The 25,690-nt window shown below is 41.8% G+C and overlaps 1 long non-coding RNA gene across 3 annotated transcripts in view; it reads left to right on the top strand.

Annotated features, from left to right (window-relative positions):
* The window catches only part of LOC108351529 (uncharacterized), an 81,605-nt gene extending 57,212 nt beyond the window's left edge, over positions 1–24,393 (top strand). For 2 of the 3 annotated variants that reach the window (XR_010053474.1, XR_010053481.1), the window contains 3 exons: positions 8,649–8,728; positions 12,436–12,595; positions 23,504–24,393. This is a non-coding gene — a long non-coding RNA (uncharacterized LOC108351529). Of the gene's footprint in view, positions 1–8,648; positions 8,729–12,435; positions 19,631–23,503 lie in introns of those variants that run through there. The other variant, XR_005487305.2, reaches the window with a different exon arrangement.
* The last annotated feature ends 1,297 nt before the right edge of the window (positions 24,394–25,690 follow it).

Here is a 25,690-nt window from a genome sequence, read left to right as displayed (position 1 = left end):
TAAGAAACTCCCTCATGTCAACCCACGAGTCAGAGGTATGGCCTAACGAAATCGAAGACCATTTTAAGTAGCCTGAAGTTATCTTATTTTTCAGTTTAGGTACAATTTTCTTATTTAATTTGTTTCAACACTCTGAGAAGAAAAAAAACAATAACAACAAAAACATAATCTCCTTGGAAATTCAGCAAAGCAACCACAAAGGATTGGAGTTAAATCTTTGCGGGGGAGGGGGCAAAAAAGTACTGATTGGTAAGATTTGTCTTTCCTACTGGAGCTTGTGAAATAGAAAAGATGTACTGTGCAAGCGACACTAAGGTAGCATGATCGTCTATGAAATGTGTGCAAGGAGGAAAACACTGTCCTGGACTCACATGCTTACATCCAATCACAGTGTCAGCACAGGCAAGGTCTAGAGCCTCTCTCCCTTAGAGTGAATAGAGTCAGCAGCCTTAGAAGTTTACCCTCAAGATTTAGTTAAGGGCTACTAATTGAGAATAATAAACCCCAATCCTCATTTTTTTTTCATATGTCCTTATTTTTGATGGCAGCATGTCACGATTCAAAAGACAAACTGCGTCCCTTCCTTGAAGCTGAGGTCATTTGGCAAACTTCAGCACATCTAACTATATGATAAATAAGCCCACATTCTTGTTGAACGCAAGCCTTTGCGGCTTGGGGCATTTCCTTCTTGCCTATACATATTCTCCAATGCCAGATCTCAGACGCTGGCATTGTCGCATGAAAAATACCTTCTGCGTGCTCTTTGCGTCAGCATCCGTGACCGCCCCCTCCACATCACTTGCGACGAGGAAAGCTTACATAATCGTGAAATCGTTGCTTAGCAACCGAATTATCAGATATCTGCATCCCACCTCTTCTGTCTTAAAGCTCCAAACAGCTAGTGTTGTATTTTTAGCTCACGATCTTTAACCAGAGAGGAGATGGAGTCCGGGTTGCGCTGATTCAGATTTTTTTTTTTTTTACCTCTACATTTATATCCACCGGGTTTGTGTCAATAACAAACATTATTCACAGATGAGGTAGCAGTAGGAATCGAAACAGACCATATGCCAAGGGAGAGATCCTTCTGTAGCCGCCCAACGCTATCTAGGTTATCACTGACAAATAGCTTCCCCGGAACACATAAAACTGACAGCCACCTGCTCCTTGGCCGGTCGCAGTGTAAGGTTTTCTGCGCTACAGGCTCAGCTACACTGTGAATTAGAGGTGAGCTGCAGATCCTCAGCCATGCAGTGGAGGAACATCTTTAGGCGCAGGACTTCCCCAAGCCAAAAGCAAGAAAAAGGAACTGCAGGAATCACGTGATTGAGCACTCTTACGACATAGGTCAAAAATTCAGGTTCAGGGATTTACCAAATGCCAGAAATCAGTTACCTGGCTGCAAAGATAGAACAGAGATGTGGCTTCCTGCTCAAATGATGGATTAATTTAGGGTCACAGCTCCTTGTCCTGCTCCCAGAGTGCAGGGTGTTGAATATGTGGTATGCTGAACGTCTGGTTTTCCAGCTTTACGCAATGAAGTTCATCTTCACGGGTGCTGATTTCCTCGGTGCTTACAAAGTCATTCTTTTTTTTTCACAGATGAGAAAATTTTATTTGCACTACATATATATTTTTATACAAAAATTACACACACATATATATGGATATATGTATGGATATATATATATGGTAACAAGTTAATAATATGAATCCTTATGAGTTCTTCAGATGCCCTTACTGTTGTTTCCCCTCCCTCATCCTCTTTTTTAACAAAGTCATTCTTAGGGACACATGGGACAGTCACATAGTATTTGCAAAATTTCACCTTAGACAGATTATACATATTAGCAATTATCACTATTTAGTGGTCTAGAAAATACTGCTCTACCAAGACCCAAGGTGACTAATGTACCTGTATCTTCAAACACTAGAGCATCCCACATGCGTTGGGACTATAAAGTCAAATAAAGTTTTAAACTTTACCTCATATCTAGGTCACACAAACTATTCCGATTCTTTCAAACTCTCCCCTGCCTTTCTTTTGGAAGAGTGTTGTAAACTCTTAACAGCTTCAGTTGGTGGGCAACAGTAATCACTTATCACACACAGTAAAGAAACAGTTTCTCTTTCTTCCTGAAACTCTTACACGAGCCTTTAAGCCAGGGTCTAGTTTTTCCTCTAAGAGTACAGGGGAAAGAAATGACACGAGGAATCTGATTGGAGTCTCAGAAAGTACACCTTTAAAGGAAGCCTCCAGTTGGAATTTTGGGGACCTCTTAGGTATAATATCATATCCACTATCGTTTCGGCTGGTCAAAATGCAGAGTTCAAATGACCGTGGAATGACCAGTCCAAGGAAATATCTACAACTGTACTCAAGTGTCAGGGGACACCCTAGAAGAGGGATCAGGAACACTGTAAAAGGCCAGAAAATCTTTGAGGTTGCAACTTCTAGATACGACAGGTGTACTGACTGGTTTTGTGTGTCAACTTGACACAAGCTGGAGTTATCACAGAAAAAAGGAGCCTCCCTTGGGGAAATGCCTACATGAGACCCAGCTGTAAGGCATTTTCTCAATTAGTCATCAAAGGGGGTAAGGGGAAGGGCCCAGCCCATTGTGGGTGGTGCCATTCCTGGGCTAGTAGTCTTGAGTTCCATAAGAAATCAAGCTGAGCAAGCCAGGGGAAGCAAGTCAGTAAGCAGCATCCCTCCATGGCTTCTGCATCCACTCCTGCCTCCAAGCTCCTACCTGCTTGAGTTCCTATCCCGACTTCCTTTGGTGACCAACAGCATTGTGGAAGTGTAAGCTGAATAAACCCTTTCCTCCCCCATTGCTTCTTGGTGATTATGCTTTATGCAGGAATAGAAACCCTGGCTGAGACAACAGGGAAGCTTCATTCTTGAAATCTCAACAATATGGCTGCCCACAAGAGACCTGCATAACACCAATGCCAGTTGTCATGTCAGTGTAGATGGGGGGGAAACTCAGAGGTCCCAAGTCCTGTAACTTGATAAGGGAGTGACATAGGAGTTGGAGAGAGAAGGGGGGATTGTGTTATATGTTAATAAAAATAGAATAAAAAGAAAGACTCCAGAGTTAACTTCCACATTTCTTTTCTTCTTTACTTTATCTGCATTTATTTTATGCTGAATTCATTCCTGGGCCATGAGTTTTTGTTTCTTCAGTTTCTTCTGAGATCTCTTTTTCTTTTGTGCAACCTCCTCTTCTGGCTTTGGAACATTCTTCTCTTACACATCAACAAGCTTCTAGATGGGGCCATCCAAGCAGTTTGTTTTGATTAGTCTATAATCGTAGCCACAGAAGGGCGGATAAAGGTGAAACAGAAGCATGGTACTAGCTGTGGGCATGTAGCTCCCTGTCTTAAACAGGCCCTTTGAAAACTCCTTTTGTGTACTTCTGTGAAACCAGGCCTTGCTTGTCAGTGATTGCTCATGGATTGATTCTGGATGCCCGGGCCTGCGGTGTCTCTTCCTTGCCTGGGAGTGAAGGTTCATTCATTCGATCTCAGAAAATAATCAAAAAAATATAAACACTCATCTTCAACAGCCATTCTTCTGGTACCTATGTAATGCTTCATTTATACCTCTCTCAGGTGTGTGCATGCGTGTGTGTATGCATGCGTGTGCACATGTACGGTATCTATGTGAGGTTAGAGAAGTCTCAACACAATTCAGTCAGATGTTGCTCACTCCCTCCCCTTTTTCTTGCCTTCATTCATTGCCCACTGAATCAAGATTAACTTTACACTCAGTCGTCGTTGCTCTTCAGTGCTTCTGACCCACAGTTGAGAAGCTGTGTACGTGAGAGGACCAGTCCTTTTTGTGAGAACTGAGGGCAGAGTCCAGGATTGTTGTGATGAGTTTTGTAAAGAATGTGGTTGGTGGAATTTGATGAGTCATTGGGGGAAGTTGGGGGAGGTACACAGATAGAGGAAGGAAAAAAGTCACAGACAGAAATTCAGATACAAGAATGGCAATGGTAGGAGTCGTTCAATGGGTGTTTTCTTTAGCAGTAGGTATGTTGCAAAAGGTAGAGAAAAGGATCATCCTGGACAGCATGGGTGAGCTTTCTCTGAAGTGTAATGAGCTAGTCTATCCTTGAGGCAAGAGTACTGAAACTAGAGAGACTCCCAGACTAGAACTGGGGTTGTCAGGGCCGAGGAAAGGGAAAACAGGAGTTATCCTTTGATGAGTGCAGAGTATAGCAGCACAGAACAGCACAGGACAAGGATGATGGTGGTCAGCCACTCAACTGGGAGTTTTGAAGTGATATCAATGGTAAAATTTTCACTGTGCTCTATAAATTTTACCACAACAAAATATGTTCATATGTATAAAAGTAGCAAAGGAAGAAACGGATGAGGGGCAGTACAGTTGAAAGATATGAGAGAAAAAGAGAACTTAGAGTCTTAAGACTTTTCCCCCTTAAATCATCTAGAGACATTCGGGAAAATAGTGCCCCCTCATGGACCTCCTTGAGGTGCAACAGCAGGATGAATAATGCAAGATGTCCTTCCAAAGCAGACTCCACCCAGCTTTGATAATTGGTGCCTACACTGCATATCTTGAGAGCAAAGACCTCGAACACGTGCCACACAGTATTATCCTACCTCAAAAAAGAAGGGTGCAGATATCTTGTGACAAGATTGTTTCCTCTTCACTTAACCAATAATGTCAAATAACCATTGATCCATTGGTAAGGGGCAAGGCCGAAGGCCAACAATTCTTCTGCTCATTGTTGATGAAGGGGTTTGATTTCCTGTCTTGCCTCAGCAAGAACGTCTCTCTATCAGGAGAAGTTTTATCTGGAATGCTGGGAGATGGAATTCTTTTGAAGAGTGGTTTCATTTCACTGACCACTTCATTCATTTTGCTCTGTTCTTGGAAGGAATGACATTATTTCCTTCCACTCGGCAAAATGAAATTGGAGGAAAAAATATATATAATGTGTGTGTGTGTGTGTGTGTGTGTGTGTGTGTGTGTGTGTGTGTATTTCATAGGTTGGTATAGTGCCCTTTCCTGGTCTGTACTCTTAACACTTGTATTTCAAGTAGCTTTTCAATGGTTATATAATTGCTCCTTTGTACTGACCTAAATAATTTTTCTCACCTCATTTGGAGGTAGAAATGGAAGATGGTAGGTAAAAGTTTCAAGGCAATTCAAAGATGAGTTAGAAAGCAAGGTTAGCCTTTTGATTATAGATGTTGATTACAGGGGGCTGCCAAATGGCTGAGTCAAAAAGGCTTGCTCTAAGTGAAAATAACTTTTAGTTGGGTTCTTTTAGGGCAGCTGTGAATTTGTATGGAAAATGGCATGGGGTTCAATTAGCGTTCTCACTGTCGAATAGAAAGATTAATTGCACCTGCCTCGAAAAGGTTACAGAGGTCCAAAAGTCTCATTAAAAGCACCGATCGGTCCAAATGGAATCTTTTTACAGCTGAATCTCTATCTTAGGATCTGGCACCCTGGACCTGTAATTGCAAGTAGCTGGCTATTGACCCTGAACATCGTTATGATACTTCATTAACAAGACATATATTTTCTAGTTTTAACTGTATGAGGACTTTAGAATTTTTTTTAATTAGGGGATAGTTTAACTTTTACAGAAACTTTGTAAAACAGAATAGAGAATTCAGTGTGAGATTTAACCTACTTGTCCTCACATAAACGTCTAAGACGCAACCTATTTGTCCTCGCCTTAGTGTTAGTGTTTATCCCAAACCTGGGGGAATGGCCAAGGTAACTTTGGCACAGCACTCTGCACTTAAGTTCAAAACTTCTTAGGGTTTCAGTAGTGTTTCCACTGAGGTTTATGTCTTAGGGTTTTACTGCTGTGAACAGACACCATGACCAAGGCGACTCTTGTAAGGACAACATTTAATTGGGGCTGGCTTACAGGTTCAGAGGTTCGGTCCATTATCATCAAGGCAGGAGCGTGGCAGCATCCAGGCAGGCATGGTGCAGGAGGAGCTGAGAGTCCTACATCTTCATCTGAAGGCTGCTAGTGGAAGACTGACTTCCAGACAGCTAGTACAGGGTATTAACGCCCAGACCCATAGTGACACACATACTCCAACAGGGCCACACCTTCTAATAGTGGCATTCCCTGGGCTGAGCATATACAAACCATCACAGTTTATTTTCTATCCCAGGTCCCAGGACACCTCACTGTTTGTACTCATCCTGTCTCCTTAGTCTGTGTTGTCTCTATCTTCACCCCCTTTTAATGACCTTGCCGATTTTGAGAAGTTAATTCTTGTAGAAAGTTCAGGAATGTAGTATTATCTGACATTTTGCTTCTGGTTGGACTGGAGTTATGGGATGTTGCCTACAATATTTTAAAGGTAAAGGACCCTTTTACTATATGTTTTAAGTAGGTATGTGATTTCAACACGAGTCATACCTTGTGAGGGTGATGGTAATCTTGACTGCTACGTTAAGGCAACGTCTGCTGGACTTGCCAGTCTAAGTTTGGATTTCCCGTCTTCCTATTCTTTCAGGGAGATCAATGTGTCAGGCTTACAGTCAAAGGGAAGAGGGGCAGTGAGGGTTAAGCCCCATTGGAGGGGACTCATATTTTCATGCGTTATTTGAATTCTATGTATAGAAAATTTAGCCTTCCAGGTATGATAGCATATACCTGTGATCCAAGCATTCGGGACTGTGTTGAGTTTGAGGCCACCCTATGCCACATAACAAGGTCCCATACAGCTTAAGCTACATGTCATATCCCTTTCTTAGAGGAAGCTCAGGAGAGGGGAAATTCGTCTCTTATACCATTTTATTTATTTATTTACTTACTCACATCAGTCCATATTTGTTCAACATTTTATACCAACATATGTATAATTTTAAATTTTGGCTTCTAACCAAATATTGCTTTATCTATTTCATTGCCCAGATGGGTACAGCTTTGAGCACTGGAATTTCTTGCATACTTATGTGTTCCTGGGGTTTAGGGATCATGTTTAAGCGTTGTCTTACTTTCTGACCCTACTGGTACTCCGGCTCACTCTAGCATCCCCATTGCACTAAAATCAGTTATTATCGAATGACGCACCAGTTTGCTTTTACTGATAAAAAAGGCATGCAAACAAGACCTGTGTGCTCAGTTTGGGTTTTGCTCTAGAGCAGTGGTTTTTCAACCTATGGATCCCATCCCCTTTGGGGGTTGCATACCAAAAATCTACATTCCAGTTCATAATACGGTATCAAAATTAGAATAATTTTATGGTTGGGGGTCACCACAACATGAGGAACCGTACTTAAAGGTTTCAGAATCACAAAGGTTGAGAACCACCATTCTAAAGTGTCACTGCACCTAAGCTCTCTCAACAGGGACACTATACTCACGTCTGCCCTTATACCTCTCCATCTACAAGTAGAAGACACAGTGGATAGTGCATGATTCAGACAGTGGATAGATGGATGATTCAGAGATGACAGATTCAAAGTGACATCTCCCACACTAGTCCAGCACCGCAGGTTTGATTAGAATAACTAGACCAGAACCTTTGTATGGCATTTTAAAATCTTGACGTTTGCTTCCTCCCATCAACTGACACTTGGCGACATGCTCCACACTTGTAAATTTTGACCCCTGCTCAGCTGCTGCTGTGTATCGTGAGGTTGCGGTATAATTATCTGTTGGTTAAGCAAAGTTTTTTGACCTGTGGGTCAAGAAGGCACGGCTGATTGTTTACCTATTATTTAGCCAACTGCTCTCCCAAGCTTTCAGTGCTAATGAAAATATGAGATTTGCTCTTGCTCTCTGGCTCCCTCTTGTTCTCTCTTGCTCTTCCCCTTTGTCCCCTCTCTCCCCATCCCCTTCCCCCCTTCTCTCCATGTGCTCATGGCTGGTCTCTACTCCTCTACTCTACTCTTTTATTTCTCTACTTCTCTCTTTCTCTCTCCCTTTCTATGCCCTACTACCCTCTTAACTCCACTCCCCATGCCCTGAACAAACTCTATTCTACACTAGAAAAAGAAAAGAAAAGAAAAAGGAAACATGAGATTTAACTAAACCCTTCTCCCTAGACTCTCTTGAATCTAGGGTTTCTCCACATCTTTCTGTTTCCCCAAATCAAACACATCTTTTCCCTTTATTCTGTTCTCTTTACCAAATAAGATATGCATATGACATCCAGGGGTTGAACATCTGTGTTCTACAAACAATGCCATGATAAAATATCATATGTCAGGAGAAAGTTCTCTTAGAAAATACCCAAGATTAAGACCACTCACCTTTTGTTGTTCTGAGACAAGATCTCCCTGTGAAGTCCGAGCAGACCTCGAACTCCAAAACTCTAGCCTTTGCCTCCCCATTGCTGGGATTACAGATATGCACAATTGCTACTGGTTACTGGACTCCCTGTTAGGTAGGGAGAATGAGCTCATATTCAGTGGGGCTATTGTCTGCTGTGTGAGGTTGAACAGCCTTACCTGATACAGTCTACTTAGAAGTCATACTTGTTTTCTTGTAAAACATAGTCTACGACTATGATTGTGTGTGCCATGAAATACCAACCAGTACTTATTTATTATATCATACTAAGATCTTACGAAGCATATTCTAATGTCGAGGTTTGGCATATGAAGAGAGTAATGGAATTCTTACTATCAGTTTAGGGGTCACGGATATATACGGAAGAGGAAGCAGAATGATCGTAAGAGCTGGAGGTCATGAAGCGATGAAAACACCAGGTAATAGTCTTCAAGATCTGATGAGACTGACACACAAATGAACTCACAAAGACTGGGGCATTATGCACAGGAACTGCATAGGTCTAAGCCAGATGTGGTCCCGTCATTAACATAAGCCTCATCCCTAACCCAGAAGCTATTTCGAAGACTTAGCTCACAAAGGAAATAAGTTTGCAGCAATGGAGTCTCACTGGGTATACAAACGACACTTGCTTCTAGGCTCACTCTTGTGTCCCTTACCGGAAACTGATACAGTTCATCTTTATCCTTCTTTCTGTCTCTGATCTCCTCTCCTAGTGTGTAGGATTTTGATAATGCAGCATTTCTGAGAACATTGTTCATGTTTCCCAGTGCACACATGCAAGATTATTCTCTGCAAGAGGATATGCCTGGTGTTTGGTTGTGCACATCCTCTGTGTGACTCTGCACTGTGATGCACATGGTTGGTCCCTTTATGTAAAATCTGCCAGGTGCTTAGGTGGGCATATCCTTCTTCACATTGTGATGGCTGGTTCCTCACTCCTGTGAGGGTTTCCGGTGGCCATGCCCTGAAAACCTGACAGATCCTTGGGCCTACTAGATCAAAAGCATGTTCAATGCTGTAGCATTTGACCACAGTTCTCCCCTGTCCAATTTACTAACACAGTTAGTTCTCTAATATACTCATTGGCCATTCTTTTCTTAGGACCTTTATGGTTTCCATATTTTGTTTTTTTGTCTCTCTTTATAACCTGCAGATTAGCCTTTGGTTATGTTTGTTAAAAGTGTTTCCCTCTGCAAATCAAAACAACCCTGAGATTCTACTTCACACTAGTCAGAATGGCTAAGATAAAAAACTCAGGTGACAGCAGATGCTGGTGAGGATGTGGAGAAAGAGGAACACTCCTCCATTGTTGGTGGGATTACAAACTGGTACAACCTCTCTGGAAATCAGTCTGGAGGGTCCTCAAAAAAATGGACATTCCACTACCTGAGGACCCAGCTCTCTTGGGCATATACCCAAAAGATACTCCAACATACAGCAAAGACACATGCTCCATTATGTTCATAGCAGCCTTATTTATAATAGCCAGAAGCCGGAAAGAACTCAGATGCCCTTCAACAGAGGAATGGATACAGAAAATGTGGTACATCTACACAATGGAATATTACTCAGCTATCAAAAACAAGGACTTCATGAAATTCATAGGCAAATGGAATGAACTAGAAAATATCATCTTGAGTGAGGTAATCTAATCACAGAAAAACACATTTGGTATGCACTCATTGATAAGTGGATATAAGCCCAAAAGCTCGAATTACCCAAGATGCAATCCACAGACCACAGGAAGCTCAAGAAGAAGGATGACTAAATGCAGATGCTCCCACTCCTTCTTAAAAGGGGGAAAAAGTATCCATAGGAGGAGATATGGAAGTAAACTTTAGAGCAGCAACTGAAGGAATGGCCATTCAGAGCCTGCCCCACATGATATAGATATATGTCATATCTATCTATATCTATATCTATATCTATATCTATATCTATATCTATATCTATATCTATATCTATATCTATATCTATATATCCACCAAAACTAAATAAAATTGATGAATCTAAAAAGTGCATGCTAAAAGTAGGATATAGATCTCTCCTGAGAGACATATCCAGAATATGTCCAATACAGAGGTCAATGCTAGCAGCAAACCACTGAACTGAGAACAGGACCACCTTGGGGGGAATTAGAGGAAAGATTGAAAGAGTTGAAGGAGCTTGCAACCCCATAAGAACAACATTGCCAACCAACCAGAGCTTCCAGGGGCTAAGCCACTACTGAAAGACTATACATGGACTGACCCAGGGCCCCAACTGCATATGTAGCAGAGAATAGCCTTGTTGTGGCACCAGTGGAAGGGAAAGCCCTTGGTCCTGCCAAGGTTGAGTCCCCAGTGCAGGGGAATGTGGTGTGGGGGGTGGTAAGTGGGACGGATGGGGGGGGGACACCTGTATGGGGGAGGGGGGAGTAGATGGGGCTTATGGACAGGAAACCGGGAAAGGGAATAACATTTGAAATGTCAGTAAAGGAATATATATAATAAAAAAATGTTTCCCTCTCTTTCTGTTTCTCTGTTTTTCACTGTTTAGCATCTTTTGATAGATGGTCTTAAAGTAAAACCATTAGTCTTTCCTTTTGTAATTTAATTATTTGTTTCTTTTTGGGAAAAAATATATGTTCGAGAGTCCAAAGATTTTGTACATAGATGGTATTATAAAATGTTTATTGAAACCAGTAGTGACTACATATGTCTATAATCCCAACACATGTAAGACTGAACTGGAAGACCAGGACTTCAAGACCGTCCTGGACATAGTGATACTTCAGGAAGAGATGTTAATTAGAACTCTCTAATCCTCAGTAACCAATTTTTCTTGGGCAGACGTCCCTGACTTCAGGATAGCTCCAATGTCTAATATTCACGATCATGTGTGGCATACCCCTCATCAAATACAGATGGCATTCCAGTTTGCTTTGTGTATGTGTCACAAAACAGTAACAAAAAAAAATTGGAGAAGGAGAGAGTCACACTCTGGGTCACAATCCATGATTAAGGAAAAGTCCAGGCAGGAGAACAAAGCAGGAACCTGGGTGTGGGAACGGAATGCTTCCTGCCTTGGTCTTTTACGTGTATTCAGCTCCCATTCCTCTATAGCCCAAGCCCTCCTGCCTGCAGACTGTGTCACCCATGGGTGGGCATCGTACATCAACTGACGATCAGGAAAATATGCCCACTGATTTCCCTACAGGCCAATCTATAAGACTCCCTCTTTCCGGTTCATCTAGTTGACAACCAGGATTATCTATCCCACATACACTGTGCAGTAACTTGTGTGTAAAGAAGTCTGTGTGTAAAAGTCATATTTGACCTCTGAGCCAAGGTCATAGAAGCCATGTAGACTCCACCTCTCTTTAAATCATTGGTTCTTGGGCTGAGCACTCACAGTCAATTTCATTTTTTATTTTATTGAAAATACAGCTTCTTATACACTGTAATCTGATTATGGTAGCCTTCCCCTAACCCGTCAAGTTTCTACCCACCTCACCTCCCATCCAGACTCACAGCCTTTCTGTCTCTCTAAGAAAAAATTAAAACAAGCATCTAGGAATAGTAATAAAATAAGTAAAAAATAATAAGAATATGAAAAAAACAAACAAGAAAAGGAGCCAAATAAAAAGTGCCAGAAATACATGTAGGTGCAGAGACACACATTTGCACACACAAGAATCCTGTAAATTCAGAAGCCATAATGTACACACAAAGGACTTAAAAGGTAGAAAAAAAATAATGTCCTGGCTTAACATTATGAGAGCAAAACAAGCCCTGTAACTATGCCACTGAACTTACTTTGTCTTGGCCATCTGCTACTGGACATGCGGCCTTACCCTTAAAAGTAGTTCGTAACTGCAATAAGACTCTCTTGGAGAAAATTAACTATTCCTTTGGACGTGGCTATTGTTTGGAGATAGCTTCTGGGTGAAGGGTGGAGGCTTAAGTCCTTTTCTCCTTCTGGCTCTAGGTCGTCACCTGATGCAGACTTGCGGAGGCCCTGTGCATGCTGGTCCGTCTCTGCAAGCTCATGTGTGTGCCAACCCAGTTAGCTCGAGGTCTTGATTCTTTGGTGCCCTTCATCCCCTCTGGATCTTACCTTCTTTCTGCTTTCTCTTCCATAGAGTTCCCTGAGCTCTGAGGGGCGGGATTTGATGAAGACCTCTCTTTTATGACTGAGTGTTCCAAGGTCTCTCGCTCTCTGGGTAATGTCTGGCTGTGGGTCTGTATTTGTTCCTGTCTGCTGCCAGAGGAAACGTCTCTGATGATGGCTGAGCAAGACCTGTAAGTATAGGAAAATGTCATCAGGAGACAACTTATAGCTATGTTTCTCTAGCAGAATAATAGCATTGGCTTTCCCCCTAGGTCTCAGACCTGTCTAGCCTCAAGTTCTTATCAACACTTTAACAAATTATGGTCACTGTCTTTAACCCACATTTAGAATCACCTTATCATTCTCTACCAGAAAACCCAATGCTTTTGAGTTTATGACATGAAATCCCTGGAGCCATTGGAAATATGAAACACACACACATGTATGTATGTATGTATGTATGTATGTATGTATGTGTGTGTGTGTATGTATGTATGTATGTATGTATGTATGTATGTATGTATCTCCATGGTGTATCATTGCATTTATTTAGAGCTGTCTTTCAAAGTGTTTTAGATTTTTCTATGCCAGGGTCATGTATTATATTGTTAACTTTGTTCCTAAGAATTTTATTTTTAGACATAGCCTGAACAATGAAATACAACCTTAAGAAAAATATAAATTTAATATAATTGCATAAGGTCCATGAAATTGATCAAGTCAGGTGTCTGGCACATAGGAAGCATGCAATACACTTTTAAAATCACACACATGAATGATTACATAAAAAGATGGACATCTACCACTCTCTTTCACAGGACCATGTGCCTGTCTACAAACTATTTTAGAAACCCCTTCTACTTACGTGTTTTCCCAGCCACATTAACAAATCCTCATGTTTTGAGTTCTTTGGAAAGAATGCCTCCAACAGAGTGACACCAGGGTTTAAACTTAGTTCCCAAGTGGTGTAAAACAGTATGTTACATGAACTTCTCTTCTTCCCCCAAAACTGCCTCTTCTCTGTGTCTTCACCTTAGCCCTATATCTGATCTCCTATGCAGCATATTCAGCTCTAGTGACTGCTCCCCATTGACTATGAGGAGCAAGAATGCTACTCTTTGCTGTGATGTAGATGACCGGAGACACACAGTTGATAAAGAGGGCCGTGGAAGGCTTCTGTGGCAAACCTTCCCCTCCCCCAAAAACCTTACCCCACAGAAGTAGCAGACAGCCGAAAAAGGAAGCCAGCAGAAAGAACTCTTAAAAATGTGATGGGGATGCTGAAGTTAGCCCTCTACAATTGATTGCTTCTGGTGTGGTGTGGGAGGGGAAGGACTCGGTTTCATTTAAGGGGCAGACCACTGAAAGTTTGACTATGGTTCAATGAGTATACAGACAACACAAATTGGACTTGTTTTTACGTGTACTTTTTTTTAAGTGGGAGGTCACAAAGGTGGGGCAGAGGACATGGAAGGACTGGACAGTGAGTGTGTTTAGGGTGTGAGATTTGAAATTCCCAGAGAATCAATAAAAATGTTATGTTGAGATAAAACAGAATGTATCTTTTCCCTGGTCTGTTCTATTGCTGTTACTGTTGCTTTTCATTTGTTATAAACCTTAGCCTCCAATTCGATGGAAAATACCAATAGGACTGTTGCAAAGAATCTTAGCAGGTTCTTACTCATAAGCCTTCATCCCCTGGTACGTGGATTTCTCAGAATTTTCATAGGCTTAATGCCAGACGTCTCCTTTCAACTGGTTTGTTAAGAGCCTCTCAGGCTCCTTGGCAATTTAATAGCTTTTGTTTATTTTTCAAAATATTTGGAAGAAATTGTGTTGGAACCGGTCCAAGGGTGCACGCATCTCCTGTGGGTAAAAGCTGAAGTTTGCAAGAGGAAAACGATTCGAGCAGATATCCATCAAGGAACTGCCAGGAAGAGCGCTAGGAACCACAGGCATCCCATGGATGCTAGGAAATTCTCTGCCCTACATAGGAAAGAGTCTTTCGGGGTAGGCCTCAAGTATTCTGAAGCATTTAAAATAATTTCCTACATTTCATTTAAATCTTTTTGCACTCTGTGGCTATGAGTTCTGTGGGAAACGAGAGACGAGATTTGGGCCTTTCCTTTAATCCTTGAGTGGCTCACGTATAAGGAGGCCTTCTCTCTATGACTCTGTCACAGCTTACTTCTCCTCATATCCTTCAAGTTGGCTGACCACGTGTAATATGCGATAAACTTTCTAACACTATCCTGCTGTGAGCATCCAGTTCTTATAGAACACTGTTTGCTCACCTGGGAGGAATGCCTCTGTCAGCCATTGCCAAGGTCCACCTCTACCAAGCAGCTTAATGAGCGCAAGGGCATTGTGCGGGCAGCCCCATTTGGCTGTGACACATTCTGTATCCCGCGCACATCTGTGATACTGATAAAAAATGTTCTGTATGCTTTTTATTGTTTTTCTGCCCCTGATGTGAACCCTGAACTCTGACGGGATAAAAGCTTCACAGAATGTCAGTGAGCGCTCACTCTGGAGCAACAGCACCTAGAGTGCCCAAATCTAGAACTTAGTTCAGATCCTCGCACCAAGCACTCGTGGTTTGCAATTCGTGGCGCCCTGAGCAGGGTGAGACTGAGGCATAGGGAACCTACTGAGTAGTGCTGGAGAACCACAGGCACTGGGGGACTGGTTCCAAGATACAAGGGTAACCATGGCTCAAACCAAAAGCACAAAGGGAAACTACGTGCTCTCATTGTCCACAATGCTAAAAGTATCTGGAGAGAAAGCACAAAAACAAGATTTCTGGTGACCTGTCAGAATATATAGACATAGACTGTTACAGGCTGCCAGCACCGGGAAGGTTGTGCAAGAAGCAATGGGAAGATGTTTGCATTCTTTGAAACAGACTTTTATCATCAGCAGGGGGCAGTGATCCCACTAAATGTTTGATCTCTTTGCAATCTGGTCCCCTTAGTATTCAAGCCATTGCAAACTTGTGCTGCATTGGTACAAGAGGAAACCATTGGACACACAGCCTCTTGAAACATGAAATGTCCCTCATGGAGACTTTCTTCCCAGGAGATTATAGATTGTGTTCAATTGACAATTAAAAGTGGCCATAACTATGTACATGTGAGAGCCATAACTATTTTTTAACTGCTGCCTTGAGTTTGTCATTATTTTGGTTGAGGTATTTGAAAAAAAAACTTTATTATCTTCTGATACTTGATTTTAAAAGGGAGTATATTTCTACATCCTCAGATAAATGTAGTTTTATTGATATGCCAAAATTGGAAAGGTGACATTCTTCTTAAAGGATAGTTACAGTGTGGGTATAAATTCACATTGGTAATCTTTTGCTATTACATGAAATTCTATAAATTTTTTTCTCATACAAGTAGGTGATTTAGTAGCATTATTATTCCTTAGAAATAATAAATTCCACTGAGAGTTACAGATCTCCTGAATGTTGATACATTACAGTATATAAATTGTTTCATAGATGTGTTTAGATGTTAAGAAACATTATGTCCATGCTGGCAAACACACTTTGTCCTCTCCCTTGAAAACTTTAATTTTATCACTGGCAACAAACTATCCATTGTTTGCCTTGAAATAAAATCACTTTGTTCATTTTTGAGGAAAGGTTTGATAAACAGCCAAGTCGGAAGATCCATACCCATGCTGGGGCTCAGAGCCAGGATGCTGAGTATGCTACGCAAGTGCTCTATTGGAGTGCCACACCACAGCCCACCATCCTTTAAAAAAGTGGCTCTAAACCTCTGGGTCACAACCCCTTTCACATGGGTCACATATCAGATACCCTGTAGTCAGGTATTTACATTACAATTTATAACAGTAGCAAAATGACAGTTATGAAGTTTCAATGAAAATAAATTTATAGTTGAGGTCACCACAACATGAAGAACTGTATTAAAGGGTCTGGTGGCGTTAGGAAGGTAAGAACCACTACTTAGACAGTGTTTTATGAAAGCGATACATTCCATTTACAAAGTGCTTCTCTTTAGCAAACCATAATACTCTATCAAGCCATAGCACAGCTACTTTTCCATTTGTCCCATAGATCAATTAGCAAAACATTCTCAAGGGTTGAAATGGAGTGGACATCATTTGTACCAACTACTCTATCAGGGATACATTTGCAGTGACTTTGCTTCTGGTGATGAGTTTGGGCTCCTCGACTGCAGTAGCTACTCTTCGATCCCTGCACACTTGTGTGCAGCTTTGGCTACCCTGCCTAAATTCCAAGAATGGGCCACACTACCAGCCCCCACCCAGAGAGTATTGGATCTGAGGATAAAACACACGTGCTCACACACGTGCACACACACACATGTTGTTCATTTTCAATCTGCCTTCTTAGTTCAACTGCTGGGTACAACTAACTATTCTCCCAAGGCTAATGTGCCCTTCCCAATACTCTTAGCTCATCACCTCTCAACCTGCCCTAGCTGTAGTTTTTCAGCCATCTTCAGTCCCAGGTCAAAACCCCAAACTCCCACCCGTAGAGATGACCTATGGCTGCTCTGCCTGAGATCTCACATGGCTGGTTGGCATTTCTCCCTTCAGGCATGATAAAAAACACCTTTCCTCTTTCTCTCTTGCATCTACTAGGTTTCCTGCAGGGATCCAGAAGTCCTGCCTGTTCCACATATTGACTGTTAGCATCTTTATAGGTAGATCAAGAACCAACTGGAGAACAGGACCTTAGCATCAGCTCCCCACCCACTTATTTCCATCCCTACACACACCTGTTTCCCGCTCAGCTTCTAGCAGTTACCCTTGACGTGACATATGTGAGTACTCAAAAGGTAAATGTGGTCCTTCTTGCCATGAGAACAGGTTCAATGCTCTGGTTTTCTGGAAGATTCTTAAGCATCCTCTTACCGAGCAATGTATGAAATTCGGGAAGAATTAATGGTTCTGTTAAAGTATGAATGAGGCTTTCTTGGAGAATACAAAGTTTAGAAGCATGTCTTATTGAATGTTTTAAAATGTTTATAGCTATGGCAATTAAATAATGAGATCTAAACAAACAAATTAATAAGCTTGCAATATAATAATATATGATACATTAGTGGTGTCTACCAATATATATTGAGAATGACACCCCCCCACATTAGTCCTCATGTACTATAGGGATTTTTATTTATTTTCTGGATGAAGTTGTAGATGTGTTGGGGTGTCTGAGTTAGGGGTTATGTGTGTCATAGCGTGTGTGTGTGTGTGTGTGTGTGTGTGTGTGTGTGTGTGTGTGTGTGTGGTCAGAGGCCACTTCTGGAGAATCAGTCCTCTCATTTCACCACATGGGTCCCAGGGACCCAATTTAGATAATCAAGCATGATATCAAGTGCTTTAATCTGCTGAGCTATCCCACCAGGGAAGATTCAGAAATGTACTACAATTAAAAACGATCATTTCCCCAATATTTTAACAAAGGGGGGGACATTATGTTTTCCTCTGATTTACACAGATGCCACTGAAACCACAATTGCTTTTTCAGTTGAATTTCAAAGCCACTGTTTTACTATTTACATCTTATTTTCACCAAAAATGCTTTCCAGACTAAACAGCATTACAACAAATCATATAAGCACTACAAAGTTACCATCTTAACGACTTCATACGCCCAGTGTACAATGTAATGAAACTGAGCACATTTGTCTCAGAGCAGCCATCAGAGCGAATGGCACTTATAAATTCAATAGAAAATTCAAATATGTAACCAAATCTGCAAAGCAATGCCCATTATTAAAGAAATGCTAGAGTTTCAATAAAATATTATCCCGAGATTAAGATCTCACAGATACACTTCTAACACAAAGATTTGTGGACCATATTTTAAGATATATTTATGCAAAGTTTACATGGTTTCCTTTTATAACCCAATGATTTTCTTCCAGATTTCACAGCAAAAAGAAAGTCATTCATTGATCACGAGACAGACTGCTACATACTAAGAATATTAAATGTTAAGTTTGTAATTCTAGTATCATTCCAAAGACATTTTCATAAATCTTATACAGATATTGATAAGACACCAGCTGTGGCAGAGATTAAGAAAACAAATGACAGTATTTTCTTTAATGAGTAAGATTTTCAAGGGCTTCTTAGTAGTATTAGAAGTTGTCACAAGACATGTTTAGCAGAATCATTGTAAACACAGCTCTCTGTGTTAGCTGGCCACACTTCTGCTTGCTCTCCCCAGCAATTCTTCCTTATTGTTCTCTTCTTAAAGGTTACTGTTTCTGGGCTGGAGAGATGGCTCAGTGGTTAAGAGCTCAGTGGTTAAGAGTGGTTAGAGGTCCTGAGTTCAAGTCCCAGCAACCACATGGTGGCTCACAACCATCTGGAATGGGCTCTGATGCCCTCTTCTGGTGTGTCTGAATAGTGTAACAATGTACTCACATACATAAACATAAAGTAAATTTAAAAAAAAAAACTCTAAAAGGAAAAGTTCCTCTTTCCCTGGCATCCAACTTCTACAAATATCTATAACCAGACAGCACATCTCACACTCAACTTCGTTATTTCCTCCTCTCTACTTTACTGTCTCTGTCATTTTCATTTCTCTTCTTTCTTTCATTACATAGACAATACTTGTGCATTATTTATATAATTTGATATTATTTGATTATATTAATAAAATTAAATCAGATCAGACTCCCTCTACATAGCCCTGGCTGGAAGTAAAAGTGTATGTCCCCAAGCCAGACTCATCATTGTTTTAGAGGACAATGGGGAGCGAATAGAGTGTTTTATCACTGTACTAAGTGTTCGTCCCTTCTTTCAAGCTTCCTGTTACAGTACTGGGAGGCCAGATCTTTGGGGTTCAGACTCCATTTTAGAGAAACTGACCTAAGGTTGACAAGTCAGCACCTAGCACCAGTTTCCAGGTTATTCCCCCAACAAATCTGTACCCCCAGGTTACAAGTCTGACCCTGGCACTTTACTCCCTAACGACTACCAATAAGGAGGAAAACCGAAGTTAAGTCTATGGTTTGGCTTTCAGCACCAGCCAGTTATGTTAAAGGCCATAATGGTTCCCCAATCAGATATGTGCCAGGCTAGATACCCCCTTCTTGTCTCTATAAATGCTTGCCTAAAACTTAATTTAGGGCTGCCCCCCTCCCATTCTGCTGCATCAGAGATGGTGGTGTGGCCCAAGCTGGAGCTTGAATAAAGAGACCCTGATGTGATTGCATTGGAATCGGCTCCTTGGTGGTCTTTTGTGGTTCATGAGCACTTCCTGACACAACAATACCAAGTGTTACTGTGTCGCCTTCTTGCAACAAAACACCAAATTCCAATTCATGAGTAGCTGCCCCCTGTCAGATAACTCAAACATGTCCCAAATTTGACTGTGAGGATTATCCCATCAAGACCATAATTTTTTCGGTTTTCTTCTTGTTTTCTTTCTGCACTGGTTACTTTTGTGTTACTGTTGGGGGTTGGGGGGGGCACAACAAACCTCATAGACACAGCAGAAGAGAGGAAGGAGTTATTTTGCTTGCAACTTCCAAGGGTCAGTCTGTCAGAGGAAGGCATGGATGGACGAAGGCTTGGTTGAAGGCAGGCCTGATCCAAGGTAGGGCCAAGGGAGCCATGAAGCCTTGGGGAGGAGGGCTGGAGCAAGAATAGGGTCAAGGCAAGTCCGAACCTGGAAATTTCATCTCGAGACCAACAGGAGTAGGACTCTGTCCTCCCTGCCCTGGGTCTGAATGTCCCAGCACGTGTAGACCTGTGCCCCCACCTTTGCCCCACCAGAAGAGGCCACATAGCCCAAAAGCCAGGTTAAATTTTCTTTCCCCTTACAAAGTCATGTACACCTGGAATTGCAAATGAGGGATCCTCAGCACCTTAGCCTCAGCCAATGAGAACTTCTGCCACTCCGCAAAAGTTGAAATAGCCTCCGTTCCTCAACTAAAGAAGCTGCTTACTGAAGCCTGCCTCCCAACAAATCGTCACTTCACTCACCTGTTGTGTGAGCTCGCCATCACCCCCAGCCTTTCTGTCTTGCTTTCCCTGTCCGGCCACCAGTCTGATCACGAGAGATCATGCCGTTAAGGAAGGGGAACAGACTCTATCTGTGGGGGACTAGGATGCTCCTTTGGCATTGGGTTAGGAGATAGAGAACGGGATTGTCACAGGTGGTGTGCTACAATCTTAAAAGACACACCCCCTAATGGTCTGCATCTAACCAGTAGACTCAATGTCTTAAAGGTTCCCGAGCTTGTCAGCTCAGGATCACCACCTGGGGACCAAGCATTGAAAATGTGAACTTGGTGGAAACACTTAGTTTCAAACCCTAACACCGTCCTTTCATCTGGAGCATTTACCCATGTCCTTTCAGCTCTTATAGGCTCCCTCTTTCTACCCTGGGACTTTCTATCTTCAACCTGATGGAATTCCCATGAGCATTTTCATATTTTGGAAAGAAATCAACAAAATTCTGCTGTATCTCTTACACTCCCAGGTAGACTTCAGTCTTTGGTTTGTTTTGCTGTTTTGTTTTAGTACTGGGTCCCAAATGCAGCACATAGACAGAGCTAGGCAAGCCTTCTACATTGAGCTCCTCTCTCAGGCTCATGCCAAGCATTTAAAAACTCAAGTTATCTTTACAACAAATTGATTTAAGGAGAAATCCAAAGTCTGTCTTGTTTTTCTTCCTGAAACTCACCTTGGAATCGTGTTGCTTTGACCTCAACGGCCTATGCTGAAGTTATTAAGGCCAAAATTCATATCCAGTCTCTTAGCTGACCTCTAACAATGGTGGTTTTAATGAATCTTTGCTCTGTGAACCTCTCTACGTTGACCTGTGGAACAGGGCTGTCCATTAGCTAACCACATCTCTGCCTGCTTTGCTCTCCTCAGGGCCTCTGCCTTATGGGCCCTCCTCCCAAGTCTGCTTTCCATGAAACATCTGTACGTGGATGAAACATCTCAAACTCACTGACAAAATTCATGTCGTTATTCTCTTCAACCCTTCCAGTCCCCTGGGTATTTTTCACCTCAGCTGAAGGGCTCCAGCTCTGAGCGGTCAGTCTCCCTCCTGGTGTCACAGGGCCTCCTGTTCCTAAGTGCTTTAAGAACACCCTGTCTCAGCTGCCACTTAGTTTTTTTTTCTCCACTCTGAAATTGAATCATTGTTTCTTCTAGTGTTTAAAGATGATTTTGTTAGTCCTTCGTCTATTTTGTTACTCCTTCGGCTAAAATGCAGTGATATTGCAAAAACGGGACAATGAATTCAAGTTCCCCACAGGACATAACCCCAAAGCCTGTACCCTCTTTCACTGTCTTATTTTTCAGGTCCCTTTCTCCATACCAACCACTCTCCAGGCAGGAAGAAATCTCTTAGGACTTTTTTTCCCTCCTATCCCCATTAGTCCCTCAACAAGCTATTAAGTCCAGTGCTGCCACACCAAATGGCACTGCCAGGGACAATGTCCTGAAGGAAAGACTCTGGCTTCTGTGTAAACAAAAGCCGTTTACCAGAAAAGTGGATCTCCTAAGATACATTTCTGTTTACCCAGAATCCCCCTTAATCTACCCACAAAAGTCCACTACCTCTGGCAAAGGGTTCTAGTTTCTGGTCAGTCTGAACAGCCTGAATTAGCTCAGCTGAAAGCCCTCACCCTACTGACTGCCATATAAACTCTGCTTGCTTCTCCTCCATTTTTGTTCTTCTACACTACCCCACCACCATGCCACCCCGAGGAATAGCTTGGCAGTTTGTTCCCCAATCAACTTTTTTTTCTAACTACGGAGTGGGCCAGTGGGTAGCTTCAGTAAGCCCTTGCTTACAATAACCTGTCATTTTCCCCATAAATTATTTTGCATTCTACCTCACCTCCCCGCCAAAACCTAAGGTTAATGTAGGTTTCCTTGATGTGGACGCATGAAGAAGTCTCTTCCTTACTTTGTTGTTTCTCCAGCTTTTGCTCAGGAGACTCTGGCAGACCACCTGGAAGTGCCACACTTCCTCAGGCACACTGGGCACTTCCGCAATGCTCTTTTCAGAAGTTTTCTGTCCTAAGAGGATGAGGAAGTGTCCATTCCCAGGTGTGAGGATGGCGTTTCGCTTGCCTTCCTGCCTTATTCTTGAAAGGAAGCCTTGGAACCTGTGAAGTTGCTCCTGGATGATATCTACAACCAAGGTCTTGACATTTACTTCTCAGGAAGTGATGGGATGCCTTGGCCACAGGATAAGATTCCTACAAATGACACAGAAAGGAATACCTGTATAGATAAGCTGTCCAGGTTGAAGCCGACGGTTCAAGGTCAGAGAGAATTCCAAACTATCCTAGCACACTATGGCTGTAACCTAGGCCCAAGGAAAGATAAACTGCAGAACCACTGTGGACCCCATGAACACAAACGACATCTTCATCTTACCTACATAAAGTTACAGCCCACTCCCTGCCCTGAGCTCCCTCTACCCACAGGCCCCCTTTTCCATGGAGACTGCTTGAAATAAACAGTCCAGTCTGTTGAGCTAGACTCTAGTCTCTTTTCTGCCTCTGTCTCTCTATAATGCCTCAGACATCTAGCGGAAAGTCCCCCAAGATTATAAAAGTAATAGAACTTAAGTTTTAACTTTCCGTGTTGCTGGTGTCCCTTCACTTATGATTACTGTTAATTGATACAGTCATATGTGAAGTCTGGGTAATTGAACAGAAGTACAATTGGAAAATAACTTGCTAGCTGGCTCCTCCTATGGGTCAGCCACTGTAATCATGACATACAGTAAACAAAGCCAAGACTGCACCTGATCTGTCACAATCATGCAGAATTCCTGCAGAGCACATCACTCTGTTTAATACAGTGGCCGGTTTTGTCCTCTTTTGCTTAATACTCATATATTCTTTTTTTTTGCTTTTACTACTAATATATATTGAAAGTATTTAAGCTATAAATACTTTTCTATTGACTAAGTTATCTATTCACTTTCCATCCATCTCTCCATCTTAATGTATATGAAATTGTGCATGACACTTTAAATCTGGATATATATATATATATGTATATATATATATATTCATAACTTGGTACATCTCAATATTGAAATCTATTTCCAGCACAGGTGAGTCATTCTAACCTCCAAGGAAGGAGCAGGAAATGAGTCTCGTTTTACCTCAGCACAGGAGAAGAGGCAAAGCACTGGAGTTGGAAAACAACAGCAAGTCATCATCAAGAGAGCAGAGAATGCTGTTCTTGGCCAGTCATCACACAATTTGCAAGCAGATCATATATAAATATGTACAAATATAATATATGCAATTATAAACATATATTAACAACAACACACAAATACAGAGAGACAGAGAGAGACAGAGACAGAGACAGGGAGAGAGACAGTTTGATCTTCAAAGGGGACCTTGAAGTATAATCAGCTAAACAGAGAATGCAGAAAATGTAACATAAGAAAGGATTAGATTTCTTGAGTAAATACATAGCAATAGAAAGAAAATGAAAGAAGGGAAGGCAGAGGGAAGGAGAATGGGACAGAAAGAGGGAGAAAGTCATAATTAGGGTTTTCTAAACTTTTCCCATTTGGTACTTCTTTTGTGCAAGGAATTTCTATGCAATCCCAGGTATGTATATTAAATGCACATGCGAATCTAGTATTTATTAACAATAACCAGTAAGAAAGCTTATTTTCTGATTCTTGGGCATACATATAATTCTACCACTAATTAAAGATTAAAACAGATCGAATATTAATGAGATTGATGCGTTTTTGTCCTTTTATAAAGGACTAAATCTTGGCAGAGTGCTTGATATGTCAGGATGTGAAGCTTCAACATTTTCCAGAGTTGATTGATATTTTGATTGTGCTTCATCAATGCTGAGATCGCCACTTTGAAGACCAATTTGTAGCACAGAGCAGCAGAAGTACATTTAGTGGCATTTCAGAAATTGCTGGAAAATGGCAAGTCAAAAATCCATTTAATTATTTGTGTGTGTGTGTGTGTGTGTGTGTGTGTGTGTGAGAGAGAGAGAGAGAGAGAGAGAGAGAGAGAGAGAGAGAAACTGAAGTGGGCATCTCAAATAACAATCTTAAAAAAGAAACAAAGCTCTAACATCACACAATACAATCAAAAGATTCCAAATTTAACACAAGTATTGAGAAAGACAGCAGGGAAATATTAAAAGCCTTCTTTTCTCATGAGTGAACTACAGTAATGTTTCTAAAAGAGCAGGAAGCATTGTACTGTAAAAACATTACAATACATTGAATGGAATTGAGGAGGAGGACATGGCTACTTTTATAGTATGGAGATTTCTATTGTACATACAAGGAGAAAGCAGGCAGAGAGGCGAGTCCAGGAGGAAGATGGCAGGCAAACTCAGCCAGACAATGAGAGGAGAGAGGGGAAGGGAGAGTAAGAGAGGAGTCCCAGTCTAAGAGGCAGCCTGGGCCAAGAGATCAAGAGACTGGTGTAGTCAAAATGACTGTGTTGTAAAGCGAACAGGCTGAGGGAAGGAAAGTGAAGTCCAGCCCCTGAGAGGGAAAGGGTTAAGTTAGAGTAGAGGGCAGTGAGAACTGCTAGGAGGAGCCACAGGTACCAAGTGAGACTTGTCCAAGTTTGAAAGTTAACATACCTAATGTAGTATTTGCTGGTATTTTTAGGCATAATGGCTTGCAAGGTGCACACGGGGTCTCAGAACGAAGGCTACAGTGAAATTGTACAACTTGATAGGAGTGAGCAGCCAGCTACAGCCCAGGTCTGTTAGGCATTTAACTGTGGGTTGATCTGCTTGGGATGTGTTCAGAAAACTTTCACTGCTGCCAATCATTTTTGAAGCCCCGTATTCATCTCATGATGCCCACGTGAGCTGGTGAATCATTGTTTAAAACCTGAGCTACAGAGCAGGAGAATTGCAGGATATTTTAATTGATCAAGAACATGTGAAAGCCCCCATGAGATGCGACTTAGAACCAATCCACCATGGAAAGGGACGGAATGCATCCATCAATCAAATCTATTGATCAGGGGCTAGATGACAGCCCTGAAGAAGCAAGGACACGGAGAGTTTCTGATGATATGTGCAACATTGAGCCATTGAGCAAGGCACCATGAGACTGCCACATTGTCCCTCAAGGACTCTGAAGCCTGCTGGGGATCTATTCGCCACAGCCAAGTTGGAATAAAAGGGTTAGCATACAGTAATTGTTCAGATACAGCCTGTGAGGTCTTTTTGGCTTCCACTAACTCCAGACAGAAGGTCTTCAAGGCCTAGGCACCTAGAATGTCTGTTGA

This window comes from Rattus norvegicus, chromosome 7 (assembly GCF_036323735.1).
Source record: "Rattus norvegicus strain BN/NHsdMcwi chromosome 7, GRCr8, whole genome shotgun sequence".
NCBI classification, from domain to species: Eukaryota; Metazoa; Chordata; class Mammalia; order Rodentia; family Muridae; genus Rattus; species Rattus norvegicus.
This window is presented reverse-complemented; position numbering and strand designations above follow the sequence as displayed.